General features: G+C 41.0%; 1 long non-coding RNA gene across 1 annotated transcript in view; it reads left to right on the top strand.

The window, feature by feature from the left end:
• LOC138980558 (uncharacterized) overlaps window positions 1-6,893 on the top strand; it is a 401,185-nt gene that overhangs the window by 360,280 nt on the left and 34,012 nt on the right. The gene's annotated exons all lie outside the window — the stretch shown is intronic.

The raw sequence follows: 6,893 nt of genomic DNA, 5'->3' as shown, positions 1-6,893 counted from the left end.
TTAAAAACACGCTCAGAAAGTTAAAACAAAGAGAGGTACAGACTGAAAAGCGTGCTATCTTTCTTAGCGCAACTGCTACCCCGCTCTTCTTGTCAATTTCACTGCCTTTGCCATGAGCGGTGGACTGACGATGCTACGAGTATACGGTCTTGCTGAAAAATGGCATTGCGTTCAGTTTCATTCTGTGAGTTCGACAGCTACTTGACTAAATATTGTATTTTCGCCTTACGCGATCTTGTTTCAAGTTCAGATGATGAGGCCGTGTGCGCTGCCAAAAGCAACTAATTAAAAGTGTGTGTGTGTGTGTAAAGCCGAGCGGTGGTAGCTTCACGTAGCTCCTAATATGGACCGGCTCCTAATATGGACCACCTCCTGTTCTGAAAAACTAACGGCGCTTGAGCGCTCAAAAAAGTTTTGTTCGCTGTATTGCAGAAACACAAATCTCAAAACCGTTAGGCTTTTTCTCTTTTTTTCACTCAGTTTGGCAGCGTTCACTCTAAACGGCTTTGCCGCCGAAAACGGACTCGTTTCTGTCCACAGCCAAAGCTTTTATCACACAAAAATTGCTATATATGACAGCTAAGACCGCATTTGTTACATTTTAGCAGGGTTGACCCCGAGTTTTTACCGTGCAAACAAAAAATATTAGCAAGATCTCAAAGTATGTGCGAGTCCCCTAATATGGACCACCTTCAACAAATCGAGAAAAAAAAAGCTAAAAGCTATTTTCAATAATTCATTAAGAAGCTTGCTGGAAATAACCTATAACTAGTCCTCGAGATTTAAAAAAAAAAGTCTTCTTTTCGTGGAAGTTGATAATTTCACTTATTTTCACTCTGTTTTTGATAAGCTTCTTTAGTTTCCTGGTGTGCTTCAAATAATGCTCTCATCAACCCGAAACAGATCAATCTAAAGCATATTTGAATTAGACTGACTTGTACACTAAGTTGTATCATGTTATTTTGAAGTATAGGGGGCTTTTTACAGTGATTTGTGAAGGCCGCTTCACTGATCCATATTAGGCGCCCAGGCTCCTATTATGGACCATTTGTGATTTTGTCTGTATTTAATTTTTGTTGAATGTTTATCAAAGCTATTTCACTCTAATAAGGCCTAACGGTTAACCTAAGAGAAAAGGACTACCAAACACAAAATAAAACTTCTTCGCAAGAAAACAAGCTAGTTATCAGCATGAAACAAAAAGTGGTCCATATTAGGAGCCCTTCCTAACTGTCTGTGTCTGCGTCGAAGATGTTACCGTGAATGTGTTTTTAAAAGACATTTGACAGGACGGCATTCAAACCACACGCACCAGACACGAACCGACGAACAAAATACTTCTGACAACAAAATGTAAAATCAATTAACAAGAGTGTAGTAAGATTCCAAATTGTATTCAGACCAAAACAACAATCATAAAAATATACATGGGTTCTTTCATATGTGTGTGTGTGTGTGTTGATGATGATAACTAGTTTTAACGTCCTCTTAGAACCGCAACTTGCTTTAGGACAGGTAGAGTTAATATGCTTTATGTGGGGACAAGACACTGAACAAACATGCAACCAGAGAACACATATATGATCGTGTTATAATTATATCTGGAAGTCTTTTGCGATATTTCAAAATGGGGATGGAAGTAAAGATTGTGTACGCGGAATATGGTTGGACTGGAGCGGTTTTGTAGGCTTATTTTTTTAATTTTTGTTATGTGGGATATTGTTATATTTTTGGCTGAATAGGTAAGTAAATAGATAACTGGAAAAATAATACAATGAAGAAGAAAAAGCTCGGTGTGAGGAACGGAGATCAGGTTTTTTTTTAAAACAGATATCCTATTTCAGCCTTCTACTATTGAGAGACACAGGGTGTATGCTAGCTTCCATTGAAGCGTGCAATGTTTATCTAAAAAAAAACTCATGGGGTTTCAGGTTATGTTCGTTGACAAGGGTGTGTAGGTTGCAGAAATCTTGCTGGAGTGATTGGCAGCGGTCAAAGAGGTGTAACAAAGATATAAACTGTCCACATTCACAGAGACGGGGAAAGCACTTGTGAGCGCATCCATGGCCATCCGTGCGAATTCTGAGAAGTATTTTAAGGAGGGAGGTGGGGAGTGTAGGCCTGTTTTGTTTTGTTTGTCGGGGCAGAATAAGCCAACCATGGGCATTGCCTTCTATTTTCAATTCTGTTTCCCAGTGACGCCAGGCAACTTTGGCCATTTTGTGTTTTGCTCCCGTCTTTGTTAATTTTATGTCATGAAATGCTGCTTGATCTGTAACAGCCTCTTTTGCTTCTCTGTCAGCCATATCCTTGCCTCTGATCCATGTGTGTGAGGGGAAGTACGTAGCCTAAGGGTCAGTTCTGTTCAAGAGGCAATGATCTGGTGACAGAGGAACAATATTTCCGTCTGAAGCTCTTCTCGGTTTCTGGAACCATTTTGAAGAGCAGTTATGCTGGTTTTGAGTCGGAGAGAATCACGACTCTTGTTGGAGGTCGAGGGGGGTCATTGATATAGTGGCATGCTCTTAAGATAACGTAGCCAGCATTTCTGCAGTGAAAATGGACACATCCTTGTTGAGTTTAATTTTTTTAAAACTTATTTTGAGGTCAGGAATGACAAAAGCACAGTCAGCTTGGTCATCATTTTTTTGGAGCCGTCAGTAAATATTTGTAGGTGATCTTTGTTATTGTTTGAGATTATTTCTTTTACTATTGATGAGACAAGTACAGGGTTATTTTTTTTGTTACACCCAGATCATGATCAGGGATGATAATGGGGGATTCCATGAACCAAAATGGGAAGGGGTGAATGGGAATGTGGGCCATCCTACCTGGGTTTACCCCCACTTTCTTGAAATATCGGTTGAACATATAGTCTGCTAGTGGGATCGTTGCTTCGTGTATTTTGGGTGTTTTTCTTTTTAGGTTTTGGTAAGAGGCCGAGGTTATTGTGTCGAACTCAGCAGTGAGCTCTTCGTTCACAGCATTGTCAAAAGTACTTGCTCTTGATACGTACTGGGCCGACTTTAGTCTTCTTTCTTCATCGAGGGGCAGCCAGCCAGCCTCTTGATACACTAGTTTGTTTATGGAGTCTTTTGGGAGATCAAAGATGAGTTAGAGTGCAGCCATTTCGGCTCTTAGGCACAATAATAGCAAACTAAAGAAGGGGAAGGGAAACGAAAGGGAGGGTAAAAACCACGCACTTCTTTACTCAAACTTCATAAAACCGACTGTAAAACTAACACCGGCTATTCTCCTTTCTCAATCATTATCAAAATCGATCCTAAAACAAAACAAGTCGCGTAAGGCGAAAATACAACATTTAGTCAAGCTGTCGAACTCACAGAATGAAACTGAACGCAATGCAATTTTTCAGCAAGACCGTATACTCGTAGCATCGTCAGTCCACCGCTCGTGGCAAATGCAGTGGAATTGACAAGAAGAGCGGGGTAGTAGTTGCTCTGAGAAGGACGGCACGCTTTTCTGTACCTCTCTTCGTTTTAACTTTCTGAGCGTGTTTTTAATGCAAACATATCATCTCTATATTTTTTTGGAATCAGGAACCGACAAGGAATAAGATGAAAGTGTTTTTAAATTGATTTCGAAAATTTAATTTTGATAAAAAAAATTATATTTTTATTTATATGTTTTTGGAATCAGAAAATGATGTCAGATGAAGAATAAGATGAACGTACATTTGGATCGTTTTATACATTTTTTTTCTACAATTTTTAGATTTTTAATGACCAAAGTCATTAATTAATTTTTAAGCCACCAAACTGAAATGCAATACCGAGGTCCGGCCTTTGTCGAAGATTGCTTGACTAGAATTTCAATTAATTTGATTGAAAAATGAGGGTGTGACAGTGCCGCCTCAACTTTTACAAAAAGCCGGATATGACGTCATCAAAGGTATTTATCGAAAAAAATAAAAAAATGTCCGGGGATATCATACCCAGGAACTCTCATGTAAAATTTCATAAAGATCGGTTCAGTAGTTTGGTCTGAATCGCTCTACACACACACATGCACACGCACACACACACACACACACACAAACTTGACTAAATGTAAAGAGACAGTATGTATTGCATCTAAACACGAGCTAAGTAAAACATTATCAGAAAAGGTAGAGCAAGAGAAATCCCAAAACTCAAATTCGAGTCACTGCAGTTCGTACTGTACAAGTTGAGAAAGTTGCAAGTCCAGTCAGTAGCCACCATCTCGGACGGATGTTTCGGGGAGGGGGGGGGGGGGGGGGGGAGTAGAACAAATGCCTATCTGTGGTCCTTCGCCGCTTCGAATTCCTTACAGGTCCCACACACATGGGAAAACGATTAACTCGGCCAGTAGCCTACCCCAGCAAAAGTGCAAAGGAATATAGAAGAAAACTAAAATCTGACCGCGCTAAATAGTCAGGTTAGAATGACCTACTTTCTCTGCTCAACGCACGGGCAATGCAGTCTCTCGTGTACACTGTACTGTGACAAGGCTCATAATTATAGAGAAAATAAGAGATACCCCCAAAAATGTTTGTGCACTGCACTTTTTTTCACATTTATAAACTGATGATCAGTGTGTGTATGTGTGTGTTCAGTTGTGTGTGCGTGTGTGTGTGTCAGTTCAAGGGGTGTGTGTGTGTGTCACTGTGTGCCCGTGTGTGTGTGTGTGACGGTCAGTCAGTGTGTGCCCGTGTGTGTGTGTGTGTGTGTGTGACGGTCAGTCAGTGTCAGTCACAGTGTGTGTGTGTGTGTGTGTGTGCATGTGTGTGCATGTGTGTGTGCCGTGTGCAGTGACAGTGTGAATGTGTGTGACGGTGTGTGTGTGTGTATGATGTATGTGCAGTGTGTGTATGTGTGTGTGTGTGTGTGTGTGTGACCGGCGTGCTGAGAGAGAAACTAGAGAGAGAGAGAGGGAGCCGATAATCGTCTGATTCTGCAGGTTCGGCACCAGGCTGATGAAAACGCAGAATAATCCATCAAAACAACACTCTAACATCAAGTTTTAGAAACCAGAAAAACTTATCGAAACTCCATAGGTTTCGTGGTGTTTTGCGCACTGCTGAAACGCGTTTAACACGACGTGAATCGCCGTGCGTTAATGTAGCGAAAACGTCCAAAACGCAGACACCCAAACTCGATGTTTTACTGTGTTTTGCAGCCCGCTAAAATCTCAGGGATTTTATTGCGTTACGGCAGTTTTTCTAACTTGATGTGAATCGCACAGGTATAATGCCACAAAATTCAGTTGATTAACTTCATGTTTCATGTTATATGTATAGGTTACAACACGAGTGGTTTTTTATATGGCTTGTATTTCAGTCAAGACCCAGCGGATGAATATCATCGGGAGACACGAGCCTCTGGCGAGTGTCTCTCGATTGATATTCCCGCTGGGTCTTGACTGAAATACAAGCCATATAAAAAACCACGAGTGTTGTAATCTGTATATCCCATTCTACCATCAAACACAAAGTGTAGACTACTAGCGGCACTGTTGCGATCTGTGCAGGGTAAAACTGTTGCCAGCGAGACTTAGCCCTTTTGCAACCTTAAACTAAGTGACCGTCGCTGAAAAAATAAAACGAATGAGTGCATCGATAAGTACGCGGTAACACTACTTTCAGACCATTTAAAAGCTTTAAGTAAAGGTTCATAAGTTGCAAGAAAGTAATGAAGTCGAATAGAAATTAATTTAGTTGAAGCGCACAATTCTTTTGTTTTGCGTTTCAGGTCGGCAGAACGGGCGAAACGGGTTTGGGACCCATTTGGCTTACTCGATTCAGAATTGATTCCACGTTGTTTTTCTCGAACGTGTGTAATTAGGCTTATTGACAGAGAAGCAAATCTTAGGGAACAAATATGTAGGTTTAGATTTAACCATTTGCTCCCTATTTGAAATGTATCTACGTGATAAACTGTTTTGCGAGTGTGTTTGCATGGATGAACTTAAACTGGTATGGGTGAGAGGAAAACGCGACCGACACGTCTGTCACCGCCGATTGATTGCATTTTGAAGGAATATGACTGGATTACGGAAAAATATGTGGACTTACTGCAGAGCCAGGCAAAAGAGTAGACTTGCTCGCAAAACACGTGAAACAGCCGATGTTTGATAGCTGAAGGCGCACACCGGCAAAACACACTACCGACAGATTCTCAAAAGTCGTCTGCTAACGATGCAAGGGGAGGGTACTCGTGTTTTTGTTTTGGTTCGCTAGCATCTGGTTATCTTGTAAGTTGAATGTTCGTTTTTTTCGACCTGCATTGCTTTCATAATGAAAGAAACTTTTGCTTATTGCATCTCATACATCAGATCAGTTCTGAGATTCATTTTTGCGTGCAACTGATATAGTTTTCTGAGCCGTGCAATACGATTTTAGAACTTCATACAAATGTGTCACATTGTTCGGCGCGAGCGAGGTCAAAGGTCGGGAGGAAAGTAGTCCTTTGCCCAAATCGGAATCTGCACTATCATATATTTTTTGGAGTCCATGATGTATTTATTGAGCTATAAAAATACAACATATATACCCATACTGAAGTAACAGAGACAAAGAAGGGAGGTCATGGGATATGCCACGTTATAGTGCCAAAACGTGACTTTTCGCCCAGTGCGCAAGCGCAAGACCAACTGCGCACGGAAAAGATCCTGTAATCTATGTCAGAGTTCGGTGGGTTATAGAACCACGAACATACCCAGCATGCTTCCCCATAAATCGACGTATGCTACCTGAATGGCGGGGTAAAAACGGTCATAGACGTAAACATCTACTCATGTCCCTACGTTACATGAGTGAACGTGGTAGTGTCAGCCCACGAACGAAGAAGAAGAAGAAGAAGAAGAAGAAGAAGAAGAAGAAGAAGAAGAAGAAAGAAGAAAGAAGAAGGAAG

Source organism: Littorina saxatilis, linkage group LG11 (genome assembly GCF_037325665.1).
Source record: "Littorina saxatilis isolate snail1 linkage group LG11, US_GU_Lsax_2.0, whole genome shotgun sequence".
NCBI classification, from domain to species: domain Eukaryota; kingdom Metazoa; phylum Mollusca; class Gastropoda; order Littorinimorpha; family Littorinidae; genus Littorina; species Littorina saxatilis.
Note: the sequence above shows the minus strand (reverse complement) of the source record. Positions and strands in the feature narration are given on the sequence as shown.